The following is a 20,366-nucleotide window of genomic DNA, read 5'->3' as shown; positions in this document are numbered from 1 at the left end:
AAGTTTGCCCCTTGCAGAGGAACTGTAGATATCTTTAACTCCAGTTGGACTGTGTGTATCTTTTAGTTCCTGAACTGCATTCTTATAATGCTACCCCTGATGATAATGCTAATTTTCTGGAGAAGGATGTTTCACTTCACTCAAAAGTTGGGTTTCTTTCATATCCCAGAGGACTATGGAATACTTTTGGGAAATCACTTCAATACATCTAAAGCCTCACACTGCACTGTTGTGAAGGCCAGGTGTGATCAGGGTTAAGTATTCCACAGTTCAGTGAAGTCACCTCAAAACCTAAACACTCTGAGAGAACGCACAGTCTTTTTCTGACCTCACTGCTTTTATACTTCATCTTGGCAACAAAGAGTTTTACTGAGAATGAATATATAGTTACACGCCTCCTGAGTTTCTATGGTAAAAGTGAAGAACTAAGTATATCCAATTGTTTAAAATAATGATGGGTTTCTACATTAAGCAATGACAAGCCCCAAATGGTTTTATTTTCATGTGAATCTCCCAATCTCACCTTCTCAAGAAGGTACAATGGAGAAAGCCCTCCCATCATTTAACCTGGAGAGCTGAGAGCAACTTGAGACGTCTCCTTTCTACAACCGGTTAACTCTGGTTGCAAGCACTATAGCTATTTGCCACTGCTTCTCAAGCTGTCTACGGATGTGCACAAAGGATTTCTCTAAGTCACGTAAAACCCTGGTTAAATGACCCTTACCTCAGTAGCACACACTTAAGGCGACACATGGTGGCAAGACAATGAGATCATTTCTATAATTCTATTTTTGGAAAGTCAGAAAAATGATTCTTCTATCCCCAAGCAGAAATTAAGTTGGTTCAATTCTGCTTTGTGGATTCTCTTATTTTTGTGTTTTCTTTGGTGTATCTCATGACTATCTTGGGCTCTTTTCTATCTGCAAGCATACTTTTGGAGCAAGTTCATCCATTTTCATGATTTTAACTACCACCCAAATGAAGATGACCCCCAAGTAATGTCGGCAGCCCCGATGGCTCATTAGGGTCAGACTCAACATCTATTTTCTTGACCTCTCCATTTGGATATCTCACAGGAACCCAAATCTCAGTGTGTCCAATAATGGACTTTCTGTCTCTCCCTGATCCTATTCCAGTGAGCTCTTTCTGCTGGGTTTTCTCTGTCAGTGAATGGGGGCAGCAGCCAGCTATTGGCCTAGCAAGTGGTAAAGGAGAGTCATCCTTCTTCCACATGCTCTACATCATTAACAACCCTTGTCCAGCCTACCTCTTACTTCTCTTAACCAGTCATTATTTTTTTCATCCATTTGCCTGACTTTGTTCAGTTCACTACTGTACAGAAGGTGCTCAGTGAAGAAATGAGTCCAAACATATTTCCATTGGTAGAAGCTTCAAGCTAATTGGTGATTTGTAGGTACTGGGTTTTCTCTTTTTGTTTTTTCCTCAAGCCCTGATATTGTTTCCAGGACTTAATTTTTGTGCCTTTCTATTTTGGTATTTCTCAGTACATGATTGGGGGGTTTCTTAGGAAAAATAAACTGCCCTTCTAATTGAATTCTACAGTTTTTTGCAGGGCCTTTAAGAAAGTAAGCCATGAGATTGATGCCATGGCCTCTAAATCTGGATTATTATTATTATTATTTTTAGCATCTTTATTGGAGTATAATTGCTTTACAATAGTGTGTTAGTTTCTGCTTTATAACAACGTGAATAAGCTATACATATACATATATCCCCATATCTCTTCCTTCTTGCATCTCCCTCCCACCCTCCCTATCCCACCCCTCTAGGTGGTCACAAAGCACCGAGCTGATCTCCCTGTGCTATGTGGCTGCTTCCCACTAACTATCTATTTTACATTTGGTAGTGTATATATGTCCATGCCACTCTCTCACTTCGTCCCAGCTTTCCCTTCCCCCTCTCCATGTCCTCAAGTCCATCCTCTATGCCTGTGTCTTTATTCCTGTCCTGCCCCTAGGTTCTTCAGAAACTTTTTTTTTTTTTAGATTCCATATATATGTGTTAGCATACAGTATTTGTTTTTCACTTTCTGACTTACTTCACTCTGTATGACAGACTCTAGATCCATCCATCTCACTACAAATAACTCAATTTCATTTCTTTTTATGGTTGAGTAATATTCCATTGTATATATGTGCCACATCTTCTTTATCCATTCATCTGTCAATGGACACTTAGGTTGCTTCCATGTCCTGGCTGTTGTAAATAGAGCTGTAATGAACATTGTGGGACATGTCTATTTTTGAATTATGGTTTTCTCAGGGTATATTCCCAGTTGTGGGATTGCTAGGTCGTATGGTAGTTCTATTTCTAGTTTTTTAAGGAACCTCCATACTGTTCTCCATAGTAGCTATATCAATTTGCATTCCCACCAGCAATGCAAGAGGGTTTCCTTTTTTCCACACCCTCTCCATCATTTATTGTTGGTAGTTTTTTTAAACATCTTTATTGGAGTATAATTGCTTTACAATGGTGTGTTAGTTTCTGCTTTATAAAAAAGTGAATCAGCTATACATACACCTATATCCCCATATCTCCTCTCTCTTGCATCTCTCTCCCACCCTCCCTATCCCACCCCTCTAGGTGGTCGCAAAGAATCACGCTGATCTCCCTGTGCTATGTGGCTGCTTCTCACTAGCTATCTATTTTATATTTGGTAGTGTATATATGTCCATGCCACTTTCTCACTTCCTCCAGCTTACCCTTCCCCCTCCCCGTGTCCTCAAGTCCATTCTCTATGTCTGTGTCTTTATTCCTGTCCTGCCTTTAGGTTTTTCAGAACCATCTTTTTCTATTTAGATTTATGATTTATGATTTTTTTTAGATTTGTGATTTATGTCGTAGAGCTTTCTGCCTATGTTTTCCTCTAAGAGTTTTATAGTGTGTGGTCTTACATTTAGGTCTTTAATCCATTTTGAGTTTATTTTTCTGTTAGGGAGTGTTCTAATTTCGTTCTTTTACAAGTAGCTGTCCAGTTTTCCCAGCACCACTTATTGAAGAGGCTGTCTTTTCTCCACTGTATATTCTTGCCTCCTTTATCAAAGATAAGGTGACCATATGTGCATGGGTTTTCCTCTGGGCCTTCTATCCTGTTCCATTGATCTATATTTCTGTTTTTGTGCCAGTACCATACTGTCTTGATTACTGTAGCTTTGTAGTATAGTCTGAAATCTGGGAGCCTGATTCCTCCAGCTCTGTTTTTCTTTCTCAAGATTGCTTTGGCTTTTCAGGGTCTTTTGTGTTTCCATACCAATTGTGAAATTTTTTGTTGTAGTTCTGTGAAAAATGCCAGAGGTAGTTTGATATGGATTGCATTGAATCTGTAGATTGCTTTGGGTAGTAGAGTCATTTTCACAATGTTCATTCTTCCAGTCCAAGAACATGGTATATCTCTCCATCTATTTGTATCATCTTTAATTTCTTTCATCAATGGCTTATAGTTTTCTGAATACAGGTCTTTTGTCTTCTTAGGTAGGTTTATTCCTAGGTATTTTATTCTTCTTGTTGCAGTGCTAAATGGGAGTGTTTCCTTAATTTCTCTTTCAGAGTTTTATCACTAGTGTATAGGAATGCAAGAGATTTCTGTGCATTAATTTTGTATGCTGCTATTTTATCAAATTCATTGATTAGCTCTAGTAGTTTTCTGGTAACATCTTTAGGATTCTCTATTTATAGTATCATGTCATCTGCAAACAGTGACAGCTTTACTTCTTCTTTTCCACTTTGGATTTCTTTTATTTCTTTTTCTTCTCTGATTACTGTTGCTAAAACTTCCAAAACTATGTTGAATAATAGTGGTGAGAGTGGGCAACCTTGTCTTGTTCCTGATCTTAGTGGAAATGGTTTCAGGTTTTCACCATTGAGGACAATGTTGTCTGTGGGTTTGTCATATATGGCCTTTATTATGTTGAGGAAAGTTCCCTCTATGCCTACTTTCTGCAGGGTTTTTTATCAGAAATGGGTGTTGAATTTTGTCAAAAGCTTTCTCTGCATCTATTGAGATGATCATATGGTTTTTCTCCTTCAATTTGTTAATATGGTGTATCATGTTGATTGATTTGCATATATTGAAGAATCCTTGTATTCCTGGGATAAACCCCACTTGATCATGGTATATGATCCTTTTAATGTGCTGTTGGATTCTGTTTGCTAGTATTTTGTTGAGGATTTTTGCATCTATGTTCATGAGTGATATTGGCCTGTAGTTTTCTTTCTTTGTGACATCTTTGTCTGGTTTTGGTATCAGGGTGATGGTGGCCTCATAGAATGAGTTTGGGAGTGTTCCTCACTCTGCTATATTTTGGAAGAGTTTGAGAAGGATAGGTGTTAACTCTTCTCTAAATGTTTGATAGAATTTGCCTGTGAAGCCATCTGGTCCTGGGCTTTTGTTTGTTGGAAGATTTTTAATCACAGTTTCAATTTCATTACTTGTGATTGGTCTATTCATATTTTCTATTTCTTCCTGGTTCAGTCTTAGCAGGTTGTGCTTTTCTAAGAATTTGTCCATTTCTTCCAGTTTGTCTATTTTATTGGCATATATTTACTTGTAGTAATCTCTCATGATCCTTTGTATTTCTACAGTGTCTGTTGTTACTTCTCCTTTTTTGTTTCTAATTCTATTGATTTGTGTCTTCTCCCTTTTTTTCTTGATGAGTCTGGCTAATGGGTCATCGATTTTGTTTATCTTCTCAAAGAACCAGCTTTTAGTCTTATTGATCTTTACTCTTGTTTCCTTCATTTCATTTTCATTTATTTCTGATCTTTATGATTTCTTTCCTTCTTCTAACTTTGGGGATTTTTTGTTCTTCTTTCTCTAATTGCTTTAGGTGTAAGGTTAGGTTGTTTGATATGTTTCTTGTTTCTTGAGGTAGGAATGTATTGCTATAAACTTCCCTCTTAGAACTGCTTTTGCTGCATCCCATAGGTTTTGGGTTGTTGTGTTTTCGTTGTCATTTGTTTCTGGTATTTTTTTACTTCCTCTTTGATTTCTTTACTGATCTCTTGGTTATTTAGTACTGTATTGTTTAGCTTCTCTGTGTTTGTGTTTCTTACAGATTTTTTCCTGTAATTGATATCTAGTCTCATAGGACTGTGATCGGAAAAGATACTTGATACGATTTCTATTTTCTTAAAATTACCAAGGCTTGATTTGTGACCCAAGGTATGATCTATCCTGGAGAATGTTCCATGAGCACTTGAGAAGAAAGTTTTTTCTGTTGTGTTTGGATGGAATGTCCTATAAATATCAATTAAGTCCATCTTGTTTAATGTATCATTTAAAGCTTGTGTTTCCTTCTTTATTTTCAATTTGGATGATTTGTCCATTGGTGAAAGTGGGGTGTTAAAGTCCCCTACTATGATTGTGTTACTGTCAATTTCCCCTTTTATGGCTGTTAGAATTTGCCTTCTCTATTGAGGTGCTCCTATGTTGGGTGCATAAATATTTACAATTTTAATATTTTCTTCTTGGATTGATCCCCTGATCATCATGTAGTGTCCTTCTTTGTCTCCTGTAATAGTCTTTATTTTAAAGTCTCTTTTGTCTGATATGAGAATTGCTACTCCAAATTTCCTTTGATTTCCTTTTGCATGGAATATCTTTTTCCATCCCCTCCCTTTCAGTCTGTATGTGTCCCTAGGTCTGAAGTGGGTCTCTTGTAGACAGCATATATATGGATCTTGTTTTTGTTTCCATTCAGCCCATCTATGTCTTTTGGTTGGAGCATTTAATCCATTTACATTTAAGGTAGTTATCAATATGTATGTTCCTGTTACCATTTTCTTAATTGTTTTGGGTTTGTTATTGTAGGTCTTTTCCTTCTCTTGTGTTTCCTGCCTAGAGAAGTTCCTTTAGGATTTGTTGTAGAGCTGGTTTGGTTGTGTTGAATTCTCTTAGATTTTGTTTGTCTGTGAAGGTTTTAATTTCTCTGTTGAACCTGAATGAGATCCTTGCTGGGTAGAGTAATCTTGGTTGCAGGTTTTTCCCTTTCATCTCTTTAAATATGTCCTGCCACTCCCTTCTGGCTTACAGAGTTTCTGCTGAAAGATCAGCTGTTAACCTTATGGGGATTCCCTTGTATGTTATTTGTTGTTTTTCCCTTGCTGCTTTTAATATTTTCTCTTTGTATTTAATTTTTGATAGTTTGCTTAATATGTGTCTTATTGTGTTTCTCCATGGATTTATCCTGTATGGGACTCTCTGTACTTTCTGAACTTGATTGACTATTTCCTTTCCCACATTAGGGAATTTTCAATATAATCTCTTTAAATATTTTCTTAGTCCCTTTCTTTTTCTCTTCTTCTTCTGGAACCCCTGTAATTTGAATGTTATACGTGCATTTAATGTTGTCCCCGACGTCTCTGAGACTGTCCTCAATTCTTTTCATTCTTTTTTCTTTATTCTGCTCTGCAGTAGTTATTTCCATTATTTTATCTTCCAGGTCACTTATCCGTTCTTCTGCCTCAGTTATTCTGCTAGTGATTCCTTCTAGAGAATTTTTAATTTCATTTATTGTGTTGTTCATCATTGTTTTTTGCTCTTCAGTTCTATTAGGTCCTTGTTAAATGTTTCTTGTATTTTCTCCATTCTATTTCAAAGATTTTAGATCATCTTTACTGTCATTACTCTGAATTCTTTTTCAGGTAGTCTGCCTGTTTCCTCTTAATTTGTTTGGTCTGGTGGGTTTTTACCTTGCTCCTTCATCTGCTGCATGCTTCTCTGTCTTCTCATTTTGCTTAACTAACTGTGTTTGGGGTCTCCTTTTTGCAGGCTGCAGGTTCATACTTCCCATTGTTTTTGGTGTCTGCCCCCAGTGGCTAAGGTTGGTTCAGTGGATTGTGTAAGCTTGCTAGTGGAGGGGAGTGTTGCCTGTGTTCTGGTAGATTAGGCTGGATCTTGTCTTTTTGGTGGGCAGGACTGCGTCTGGATGTGTGTTTTGGGGTGTCTGTGAACTTATTATGGTTTTAGACAGCCTCTCTGCTAATGAGTGGGGTTGTGTTCCTGTCTTGCTAGTTGTTTGGCCTAGTGTGTCTAGCACTGTAGCTTGCTGGTCGTTGAGTGGAGCTGGGTCTTAGTATTGAGATGGAGATCTCTGAGAGAACTTTTACCGTTTGATATTACATGGAGCTGGGAGGTCTCTGGTGGGCCAATGTCCTGAACTTGGCTCACCCTCCTCAGAGGCACAGGCCTGACATGTGGCTGGAGCACCATGACCCTGTCAGCCACATGGCTTAGAAGAAAAGGGAGAAAAAAAGAAAGAAAGAAAAACATAAATAAAATAAAGTTATTAAAAAAGATAAAAGTAATAAATGTAATAAAAAAAGGAATGAAAGAAGAGAGCAACCAAACCAAAAACCAAATCCACCAATGTTAGCAAGTGCTAAAAACTATACCAAAAACCCCACAAAAATCGGACATACAGAACCCTAAGACAAATGGTAAAAACAAAGCTTACAGAGAAAATCACACAAAGAAGCATACGCATACACCCTCACAAAAAAAGAAAAAGGATATATATATCTATATATAAAAATAAAGGAAGAGAGCAACCAAATCAATAAACAAGTTTACCAATGTTAATAAACTCTAAATATTAAACTAAGATAAACATAAAACCAGAAACAAATTAGATGCAGAAAGCAAACCCCAAGTCTACAGTTGCTCCCCAAATCCACCACCTCAATATTGGGATGATTCGTTGTCTATTCAGGTGTTCCAGAGATGCAGGGTACATCAAGTTGATTGTGGAGATTTAATCCGCTGCTCCTGAGGCTTCTCAGAGAAATTTCCCTTTCTCTTCTTTGTTTGCACAGCTCCTGGGGTTCAGCTTTGGATTTGGCCCTGCCTCTGGGTGTAGGTCGCCTGAGGGCATCTGTTCTTCTCTCAGACAGGACCGGGTTAAAGTAGCATCTGATTAGGGAGCTCTGGCTCACTCAGGCTTGGGGGAGGGAGAGGTATGGAATGTGGGGCAACCCTGTGGTGGCAGAGGTTGGCATGACATTGCAACAGCCTGAGGTGCACCGTGTGTTCTCCCGGGGAAGTTGTCCCTGGATCATGGGACCCTGGCAGTGGTGGGCTGCACAGGCTCCCTGGAGGGGAGGTGTGGTTAGTGACCTGTGGTTGCACACAGGCTTCTTGGTGGCTGCAGCAGCCTTAGCGTTTCACGCCCATCTCTGGGATCTGCATTGATACCTGTGACTCGTGCCCCTCTCTGGAGCTCATTTAGGTGGTGCTCTGAATCCCCTCTCCTCACACACCCTGAAACAATGGTCTCTTTCCTCTTAGGCAGATCCAGACTTTTTCCTGGACTCCCTCCCGGCTAGCTGTGGCGCACTAGGCCCCCTTCAAGCTGTGTTCATGCAGCCAATCCCAGTCCTCTCCCTGAGATCTGAACTCCGAAGCCCAAGCCTCAGCTCCCAGCCCCCACCTGCCCTGGTGGGTGAGCAGCTAAGCCTCTCAGGCTGGTGAGTGCTGGTTGGCACCGTTCCTCTGTGCAGGAATCTCTCTGCTTTGCCCTCTGCACACCTGTTGCTGCGCTCTCCGTGGCTCCAAAGCTTCCCCCCTCTGCCACTCTATGTGTCTGCCAGTGAAGGGTCTTCCTAGTGTGTGGAAACTTTTCCTCTTTCACAGCTCCCTCCCACTGGTGCAGGTCCTGTCCCTATTCTTTTGTCTCTGTATTTTTCTATTTTCTTTTGCCCTACCCAGGTACATGGGGAGTTTCTTGCCTTTTGGGATGTCTGAGGTCTTCTGCCAGCATTCAGTATATGTTCTGTAGGAGTTGTTCCACATGTAGGTTTATTTCTGATTTATTTGTGGGGAGGAAAGTGATCTCCATGTCTTACTCCTCTGCCATCTTGAAGCACACAAAGTTACTTTTGTTTGTTTTTCTGGATTATTTTTGTAACATAGTTCTGTTTTCATTTTTGGCAAATGCAGACACTTAGGTTCATCTTTTCTTTTTTAAAATTAATACTCTTAATTTTGTAACAAGAGTGTGGCAAATAGTAGTTGCTTTTTTTTAGAGTAGTAATGTAGTAGTTTAATATAATAGTAAACTTTGCCCTATATAGTTTAATATGCTATATAGTAAACCATATAGTAGTAAATCATACCCTATCCTAAGATTTTAGCTTAAGTCAAGGTCTTTTCTATTATTAAGTACTATCTAGGTTTTAAATGGAAAGTTTTTCTAAACCAACTGTCAACCCCCCTGGTGGCAGAAAGAGTTCATTTTCTAGCCTAGTTATACACCTACTACCTATGTAGGTATAGAATAGAATGATTGCATACTGTGTTTATGTTTAGCATCAGGTCAAGATTTCTGTCAAGAGAAAGAAAACTTTCCTATCTTCCATTAAACTAAATGGAGAATGGAGAGCGAAAAATCTCTTGTCTTTTGTTTTCCAATCAACAGACAAGACCTTTTCATTCAAGGTAAATGAAAATTATCAGTGTTAATGGAAACACATCCAGGACAGGTTAAGCTCTGGATAAGCGCTAAGGTTAAGCTCTGGATAAGCGCTAAAGCAAGACCTTTAGCGCCTCACATGCCTCTTAGTATCTTAAACTGATGACATCATTTGGAAAGAACATAAAGTCCTTGATAATGTACTATCTACCTGCAAATTCTATACCTATGTATGTCTAATTTTGAAAATAGCAGATTTTCATGAACTGAAAAGTATACAAACCTATTTTCTCTAATTTTACATTCTAAATAGCAAATTTATTAAAATGTGTCACTATTTATTTAGTGACAAATATTTATTTAGTGACAAATATATATTTATATTTATTTATTTAGTGACAAATAAATATTTGTCACTAAATAAATTTTATGAAAAGTAAAGAAAAAAGTAAAGTACTTTTTATGAAAAGTAAAGAAAAATTTAAAGTACTTCCTAGAAATTTGTAATTCTAGGTGTCTATTATCTGTATTTTCCCCCTACATTTCTTCTTAAAGTGTTTTTTTTGTATAATTTCAAACTTTTTTGCAATATATTTATCACGTTTTTTGATTACCCAATTTTCTTAAATACTCCCTTTTCTATCTCTAATGTCTTTAGTAATTCCACACTCTTTCTCTCCTCTTCAATTAGTTGAGTACTTTATTTGCAATCTGTCAGCACATTCATAACTTGTAATTTCCTTTTCTACTTTCCATAATTAATTTCAGTATTTCTGTAAGCACATATCTGTCTTTTCAACCATTAACACAGTTTTAGCACTTACATAAAAAAATATGTATATATTTAAATATACCTGATATTTTTATGTCTATATACATTATCTTTGTTTATATTGTCATAGAATAGTGTACTATTAATGTGTTTGTTATATGTATATTTATTTATATTTTTAGAGGGAGCAGACATGTAAAAGGAGAATATAGTGTGCAGTATTTTCCAAATTTATTTCATCACAAGCCTGTCCTACCCTGTTTTTTATCAGAGCATCTCACAGGGATAGTGTTCCATGGAATATGTTTTAGAAAATGTTATTTATCCATTCTATCAACGAATATTTATGTGCCAGTTACTAGGAATACAACAGAAGTTAAAACAGTAGAAAAAAAATCCTTACCCTCATGGAAATTACATTTTGGTGGAATAGTCAATAAACACAGTAACCAAGAAAATTATAAAGTATATTAGAAGGTGATAGGAGCTGTGGTGTGAAGTAAACCAGGGAGGAGACATAGATCACCAGGAACAGGGCTAGAGTTTGAAATAGGTGGTCTTGGAAAAATTTGTGGAAAGAGTGATGTTTGAATGGAGATTTAAAGAAGGTGATGGGGAAACCACGCAGATACTTGGGTGCTGGAAGGTGCTTCCAGCAGAAGAAAGAACAAGTGCAAGTGTCTTAAGGTTGTAGAGTTTTTAAGACTGGCAAAGAGGCCAGGATGGCCAGAGAGTATTAAGGGAAGGGTAGATTGCAGAGTGGAAGTTGAAGAGATAATTGAGTCAAATTACGTAGATGATTGTAAGCTCTGGGTTTTGTTTTTGTTTTTTTTTTTCTGCACCATTAGCGGTTTTGGGACATGGGAGTAGCACATTATCTGACATATTTAAGATGGATAACTGACAACTGAGTAGAGAATAGATAGTAGGGGGCATGGATAAAAGCAAGGAGAATTCCTAAAAATCTTTTAAAGTAATTCAGGCAAGAGTGGGTGGTGACTGGAACCAGAGGAGTAACTAGTGATGAGCTAGCGAGAAAGGTTAGATTCTGTGTATATTTTGACTATAGAGAAAACAGCATTTGCTAATGGGTTGGATATAGGACAGGGAGAGGAGAGGAGAGAAAAGAAAGGAAAGGAGAGAAAGGGAGATGAAAAGAGAGAAAAGCTATACCTTACCTGAGCCACTGGAAGAATGGAGCTGCCCTTAATGGACATGAGGAGGACTATGAGTGGAATAGGTTCAGGTGGGCATGGGCGGAGAAGATGAGTTTTGGGAATGTTGTGTCTGAGATGTGTATTTCACGTCCATGTTGAGATGTTGATGAAGTAGTTGGATGTGCCAATCTTGATTTGAGGGGTGAGGTGTAGGATAGAGATAAAATCTCTGAATTCAAAATTATATTGTTCAACTTTGGGTCATTTTATTCACTGGTAGTGCAGAATAAATCCTGCTCTGGTGAGATACCTTCATCAACTTTACTCACTTATCTGCTGCCTTCCACACCATACCGGAGAACTGAGGGTTGCATGACATAGAACAATTGGTGGACTGATATAGATACTTACGATAGAAATCATGGAACAAAATCACATGAATATATTCTAAATGGAATGTGCATGGCAGAGGTAATAAAGTTTAGGGGACAGAGGGAACTTGATTCAAATCCCAGATCCTCACTTACTTGCATTATCAACTTCAATTTCCTCATCCAAAATCATAGGTCATATTACCTTCCTTATAGGATTATTGTGAGTATTAAATTTTATACGTGCATCTAAGCATACTGTTCAGCACAAAGTAGGCCCTCCATAAATATAAACAATTACAGAAATTTTGACCTGTTTCAGAATAATAAAAAAAGTAGTACTAGTAATGCTGTTAATATTACTTAATAGTGCATGTTGGCAATAGCGACGAGTAATGGTATAAAAATATATCCAGATGCTTCCTTTTGCTGACTGGTTACAGGTAAGAATGTGTTTAAGGAGATGGAATTCTGGTTGATAGCAAACTTCTAAATTTTTGTCAGTATAGTAATCTTTTCTTTCTTTATAGATTTACTTATTTAAACTAATTTATTTTAAATAAATAATACACACACATGAAATAAATAAAAGTATAGAAAAATGTAGTGAAAATTAATTCAGTCACAATGACCTAACTCTCTTACTACCCAGTTATCTTTCCTTAAAGCAGCCATTATTGCCAGTACAATCTGTAATCATTTATCATTGAACATGTTTGTGAGTATATCTGATAAATTCCTGGAAATGTAATTATATCTAAGAGTATTAAATATTTTTGATAAATATCGACAAATTACTGTCCCTTGATGTTGCACCAGTTCACAATTCCACTAACCGTATCTGAAACTGCCTCTTTCTCTATAACCTCATCAGCAGGAATACAGTTTTTAACCTGATCTTTCTGTACTAGTTGTCAGATCAGTTAATATTTCACTTATTTTATTATTATTATTTTTGCGGTACGCGGGCCTCTCAGTCTTGTGGCCTCTCCCATTGCGGAGCACAGGCTCCGGACGCGCAGGCTCAGCAGCCATGGCTCACGGGCCCAGCTGCTCCGCGGCATGTGGGATCCTCCCGGACTGGGGCACAAACCCGCATCCCCTGCATCCCCTGCATCGGCAGACGGATTCTCAACCACTGCGCCACCAGGGAAGCCCTTCACTTATTTTTATTACTATTTTTACAGCAGAACAACTTGAAGGACTATTTCAAATAAATGGCAACATATCAGGGAAATTTGAAGTATCAAAACTGTTTCTCTTGAAATGAAGGCTGATTATTTGCAGTTATAGAAAGGTCAGTGCAACAGTTGCTGGTAATCAACAAAGAAATAAATTTATATAGTTGTTGCTCTTAGATACACGTTTTTTCTCTTATTGTTTGCTGGACATATTTGCAAATGCCAAATTATGCTTAGAACTAAGAACATTTTAAGATGTCTTATTTCCCATATATATGTGTGGAGAGAGGAAAGGTACATTTCTGGATAAACAGTAATGATGAACATAAGCTGATAATTCATGTTGGTTTAAATAAGTATTTGGTAGATTTAGATGTAACAAATGTTTTCCCCTCTAAATCAAGTATATAAAAACATCTTGAACTTTAAAAAAAAATTGAAGATCATATGAAAGGAGATAGGGGTCAGATATAAGAAATGACATTCAGCGTAAATGTTGCACAAAAGTTATTTCATTGCTTTGTGGCATTTATGGCTTCTCAATGTCAGGTCAGAAGGATTTATTTCTGTTAGGTTGAGGTTCCCATGATCCCTCAAAATTTACTTCTCTGATATGGTTAGCAGTTTGATTTGGGAGCAAAATTTCAGAGAGAATGTGATTTATTTGAAATTTAAAAATATCCTTATGCTTCAGTTACTAATGAGAGCGGGGGCAGGTGGTCTGCAGAGGAACAGATTATCTAGTTTAGGCAGATACTTCCTTAAAAACTGTTAAAAATATCCACAGCACCGCAAGGCCTGATATTTACTAGGTGGTCAATAAATATTTGTTGAATAAATGAAATAATTATATAAAGGAAAAAATAAAGACATATGGAATGCTTTGGGCAAGATACTTAACTGCTCTGATCTTCAGGTTCCTCATGTATAAAATGGAGTCAATATTAGTACTTACCTTATAAGAATTGCTGTGAGGATAATTACATTGTAAAATGTAGGCAAAGTATGCTATACCTTGCCAAGCACATAGTAAAAGCTCTATAAATATTAACTGTTATGATGATGGTTTTCTTTATAGTGAAGGAGAGAATTTCATAACTTTAATTCATAGCATAAAGGGGAAATAACATTTTATTGAATAAGTCAGGGTTTTGTAACAAAGATTTTCTTCAAAGAGGACCAGAAAATTTTCATTTGCTTTGCCAGATTTCTTCAGTATATTAGTTAATATTGGTTGCCCAAAATGTCACCTTGAGTATTAAGTCATTTAGTCACCAGCTACCACTTTATCTAGACCCATATCATTAGTGTTGGAAGAAGCTGCATTGTTGGGTGGATCTCATTCAAAACTGACTTGAAGGTTATACATATCTTACCCATGTCAGTGCACTCTTAGATTTCAATACTTTTTTCATGGACTTGGACCATTTTAACCTAGCTCACCCTTCTAGAAAACTGGGCATATATAAAATAAAATTTGAGCATACTAAGCCAGATAACTATCTGATTAGAAACTTACTAATAATTTTAAAAGGCATATGACAAACATAAAATAGGTCTTTTCATAAGGAAGTCTAAATTCTATATGCCTCCAAAATTCTAATCTGTTGAAACCCAGCAATGTATTTCAACAAGCAGGACTATTTCACTGGTCAGTTCTTGAATCTCAACTAGCATGATTATCTCTTATATTCAAGGCCTTACATCTCATATAGTCAATGATGGTTGTTCCAACACTAAAATGATAGCCCAAAGATGAGAGTCCGACGATCTTTTCTGGTCAGCCAAGAAATTAGAAAAATAAAAGCAATGTGGTGTATTCTCCATAAGGTTAAATTTAGTTAGTTTTTTATAAATAATTTGAGATATCTTATCTCATTTTTGATGTTTAAACATCCATTAGAAAAGGAAATAGTGGTGGTAGTGGATAACAGTAACCATTGTGTATCAGCCAAAAAAAGTTGATTACTCCATGTATGTCCCCTAGCATTTTTTTCTTAGCTGGGTATAGTGTAACTTCTAATCTCTCTTAGGGTTACACTTCCCATTCAGCTAATGACCATCCCTGTCTATGGTATGATATTCTGTTAGAACCATGCTACATTTATATTCCTATATTATTATTTGAATTCCATTAAATCCACTACTCCTTCAATGAATATGTACTGAGCTCTCTCTTTCTCACTCTGTCTCTCTTTCTCTATATGTATATGTATGTATGTATATATATATATATATATACAAACACACACACACATATATGCTCACACAAATACAATGTATATAGATAGCATATCATTAGTATGATGTATGATCACTGGGTATTTGATTACTACTGCCTAGCACTACATCTAATTTGACATGTTTTCTTAATTTAAACTCTTCTGACTATCACTTTTTTACTTCTTTTCTATTTCCTGCTACCTTGTTCAAATAAAATAAAGAAATTTTTTACAAATGTAAAGTTGAAGGGTACTTAGAAAGCTAAAAAAAAAAGTCACCATCAGAATTTCAACAGTATATTTCATATTCACCTAGAAATGAAACTAAACAAAAGAATAAAAAGTACCCCAATTAGAAATATATCTTAACTGAACCCTGCAAAAGTACTATAGAGTTTGAATTATTTTTCTTAAGAAGAATGAGACCTACACATCATTGAGCTCCAGATTTGGGGGAAAGTTTCTAGCCCACTGCTTTTCGGCACTTGAATGGGCTTAAAGGGAATTGTCTGCTGTGCTTGATTACTTGGCAGATTCCAGAAACTGCTGGATGATCTGGGCTCAATGGAATAGAACACCAGAGGCTGAAACTGATTCATGATCCACTTAGTGGAGAAGGAAAATGTTTTTACCTGGGGGAGTTATCGTTTCCTCTAACATTTTGTCCTGGGTTGTGGTTTGGAATAATTTCACAACATTCCCAAGTAGAAATATTTTTTCAGTGCTTTCAGTATAGTGATTGATGCCTTTGGGTGAAAAGCTAGTGCTGTACATAAACTGTTAATTTTTGGCTTGCCTTCACAACTTATTTTGTTGTTGTTTAGTATTCTTATTTAAAATATTCTGAAATAAGACTTACAACTCTAGAAAAATCTTTTTTTTCCAAGTTATAAACTAAAAGTGAATTCAAGAAATCTATAAAAATGCCACTGGCTTTTGTAGAATAGAAGAGTTGGAAAATGCTTTCATGTACACAATCTTATTTGATGCACAGTGGTCCCATGAAAGAGACCTAAGAGGTAACTTGTCTACACTGGCTCAACTCTTAAGTGTCCCAAGATGTTCTCTCTGATTCCAAGTTTTGGATCTTTCTATGAGAACTCACTGCCTCTAATATTCTGTATTATTTCTGTCATCTAAAATATTTTTCTGCCTGTATGTATTTTACCTACCCATTCTAACTTGATGATCCAGTTGAAAAAATTATAAGGAAGTCAAATCTCCTTAATTATTTGCTGTTTGTATTGAAGCTATTGCATATATTCATTTCCTTAGATATTCATTATCTTTCACCATTTTAATTCCTTTTCTGTGTTTAGAGAAAAATCATGGTTTATGAAAGTCACTGAGAGATAATTATCTGCCTGTAATTGATGGTAACTGCTTGGAATTTTCCAGGGACTATGTGGATTATGGCTGGTCATCACATTAGAATCTGTCTCATGGGATTCCATCATGCTGTTTGAAAAACTATGAGGAATAGTAGGAAACTACTAAGAATTTCAACCTAAAGTGACCCAAGTGGCTTACTCTGGATCCTGTGTGATATTTTTCATTTTTAGTATGAAGACTGGGATTTGTGATTTAAATTTTATTTGGTGAAAATCTTTCTGCTGTAAACTTGAGCTTTATTTTGTCTATTCTTTATTTCCATGCTTTCTCCCATTTTATTATTAGAGAATTAGAATAATTAGAATGCAAAGCACCCCCTCCCCCAGAAAACCTTTTTGATAGTGCCAGAAATTTCATTTTTCTGTCCTTCTTCACTAGTTTGCATGATCATGAATTATCTTTTGTTTTCTAGTTAACATATTTATACTTGGTTCATCTTCTCCCCTTCTCCACCCAAGTCCAGTTCTCCATCTAGGTTCTCAAGGATGTGACCTCTACTTTGTTTCCTTAATAGTTATTGTGACAAAATTTTCTGAATTCTTGGTCTGGAAAAATTCAGAATATATAAAATGGGAATAGTAAAATTTAAAAATCTATCAGATGTGCCACAGGACCATGCATTGTAAGAGAACAGAATATCAGAGAGGTATATGAAATTCTCAGGTATTCCCCAAATTTCCTTAGCTTAGGGATTCCATTTTTGCCCAGGCAGAATTTTTAAAATTCTATTTTATTGTGAATATAATGAACATATGTAAAAGTGCATAAAGTAAATAATACTGATGGAAAAATTATATCCACATCGCTGCCACCTAGGTTAAGAACCAGAACATTGCCAGAATCCCAGAAAAACTCTGCATTGTCCATCCTAACTCTGCTGATTTTTATGCTATCCACTTCCTAACTTTCCTTTAAATTTTATATCAATCGTGCAGTCTGTATGGATGCTGTTAGTTCTCCATCCTACCTCTCACATCTCCTTTAGCAGATGCTGTGAGTTTTGCATGGCAAAAATTCACAGCTGCCCAGTTATCTGGAGAACCACCCTTGGCCAAATGGGAATTGCTACCTGGGAAGTTGTGTCTCCTCTCTCTGTAGCCCCGGTACTGACTGGCAGTGTGGCCCAAAAGGCCAGTCCTGGAACTCAAAGTTGAACTATGTGATGCTCTGGGGTTTCACCTTGGGATCAGACTGAGCTACTCTCTAGCTGAGACCTCATTTTTGCAGGCTTTATCCTGCTTCCTTTACTCCCCTTCTCCTGACAGCAGTCTTCCCATAAATTAATCTCTTGAACAAGAATCTGTCTCAGGCTCTGATCCTAGGGAGCTAGAGCTAAGACACCTCCAGTATTAGTTTTCTATTGTCTTATAACATACTACAACAGCCTTCATGTCTTAAAACAACATTCATTTTTGATCTCACAGTTTCTGTGGGTCAAGAACTTCCAGGTATGGCTTAACTAGGTCCTCTGCAAGGCTGCAATCAAAATTTTGACTGAGGTGGGGGTCTCATCTGAAGGTTTGACTCCAGAAGGATCTGTTTCCAAGCTAACTTACGTTGTGAGCAGAATTCATTTCCTTCCAGTAGGAATGAGGGCTTCATCTTATTGCTGGCTGTCAGTCAGCTAGAAACACTTGCAGGAATTCAACAGTAAATCCTTGCCATGTGGGTCCCCCAGCATGGTCACCTGCTTTATCAAAAGGAAAAGAAAGAGAGACTCCAGCAGGACAGATGTTAGAGTCTTATGTAATGTAATAATATATACATAATTGTGTACATCCCATCACTTGTTGCTGTATCCTTTTGGTTAAAAGAGAGTCACAAGTTCCTCCCACATTCCAGAGGAGGGGATCACACAAGAGTGTGAACGTCAGGAGCTGGGAATTATGAGGGCTACATTAGGAATCTGCCTGCCACACATCCATAGCCAATTTAGACTATTTTTGTCTGTTTTTGAATTTATGTATTTGGGATCATGCACCATGTACGTGTTGTGTCTATTTTATTTTTTCCCCTCTTTTTTTTATATTCATACCCACTCTTCTCAAATCATTTACTGTATTTTTAAGATTTATCTGTGTTTTGCATGTGGTTATAGTCTACTCATTTTTGCTATAGCAAAATATGCAATCATGAAGATAATTGTGCATGTTTTCTGATGCATATAGTCTCACTTCTCTGTGAAACTGTGCTTCTCAAATTTTAACACACTTAAGAATTATCTGATGGACTTGTTACAACCCAGATTCTGGGACCCAACCACAGAGTTTCTGTTTCAGAGGGCCTTGATGGGGATTCAAATCCTAATATCTTCCCAGGTGACGCTGGTGCTGGCGATCTGGGGGTCCACACTTGAGGAAGCACTGCTATAGAATGCATTCTTAGGTGTGGAATTAAAGGTCAAGAGTATTAGTATTTGTCAATACATATATCTGGTGAATTTAATATTTTTTACTCATGCAGACCATTTCTCTAATAATTCTCCTTGCCTTAAAATTTGTTTTCTTTAATGTTACTGTAGTTACATTAGATTTTTGAGAGGAATTTGTTTGATTTTTTAAAAAATCATTTTACATTCAAGATTTCTGTAAATACTAACTTCAAATGTATATATTATAAAGGGCTTACACCTAGTTATTATTTTTAAAAACCAGTACAATCATTGCTTTTTAACTTGTGTGTGGTTAATTTACATTTAATGCAATTACCAAAATATTTGGTTTTAAATTGATTATATTCTTATATGATTAGTAACTGCTTTGCCTGTTCTATATTCCCTTTTTTTCTTTGTTGCTACACACACACACACACACACACACACACAAATATTTAAGAGTTTGGAGTTATAAATTTTTTAACTTCCAAATTTTTAAACAGATCTATTTGTGGGTATAGCCTAGAGATAATAATATGCACCAATAATTTATCAAAGATTAGTAATTATCTTTACCTGAACTGTTCTTTCAGAAAATGTGAGGATCTTAGCATACTTTATATTCAATTACTTCCTCCCAATTTATATGCTATTATTTTATGTTTTAATTCTCTTTCTATATATTAAGCCCCACAAGATGCCTTTAATTTTATTTTCTATAATTAATGTTTATTTAAATTTACCACATATGTACCATTTTCCTTGCTCATCATACTTTCCAGCATTTCTGAGGTTGTCTCCATGAATGTAGTAAGAATGGTTGTTTTACTGTCTGTACCTGCTAATTCCAGCATCTGGATTCCCAATGTATCTCTTTCCATCTTCTGTTGTTCCTCCTGATTTGGCTCTTCTTATGTGTCTCATTATCTTTCTTTTTGGACATTGTTTTCAAAAATCACTTTTGAAATAATTTGAGGCCGAAAATGGCATTTGTTTGTTTTCCAGAGAAGATAGAATAGTCAGGGCCATGGGAAAAACAGAATTCACTTGAAAGGATTAAGGGACTATTTACAGAGTTTTGTGGGCTAGAAAACAGACAAAGGATGTTGAGTTGCCTAGTCTGAGTTTGCAGGGACACAGGGCAGTAGCAGTGAAAGGCCACCTGAGGGCCTTTACTTGTAGATGGATGCAGCCAGTGCCAGAAATGCAGCACCAAAGCAGGAATGGGGGTGCGAAAGGCAATGTCCTGATTTCTCTGTCCTCTGATCTCCTGCCACTGCTTTCCTTTGTCTAAAACCAAACAGAAGCCAGGGGACAAGGTAGCCTGGGTAATGCAGTCAATGATGGGTAGTGACACTGCAGCAAAAAGCAGGGAAGAGAGAAGGGCAGAAAGTAGATTTGGAGAGCAAATGTGGAATAACAACTTGGTTGAGTTCTGCTATACATGCCCACCATTTTCAGAAACCAAC

Source organism: Kogia breviceps, chromosome 8 (assembly GCF_026419965.1).
Source record: "Kogia breviceps isolate mKogBre1 chromosome 8, mKogBre1 haplotype 1, whole genome shotgun sequence".
Classification (NCBI taxonomy): domain Eukaryota; kingdom Metazoa; phylum Chordata; class Mammalia; order Artiodactyla; family Physeteridae; genus Kogia; species Kogia breviceps.
The sequence above is the reverse complement of the archived record's forward strand: the minus strand, read 5'-3'. Positions refer to the sequence as shown.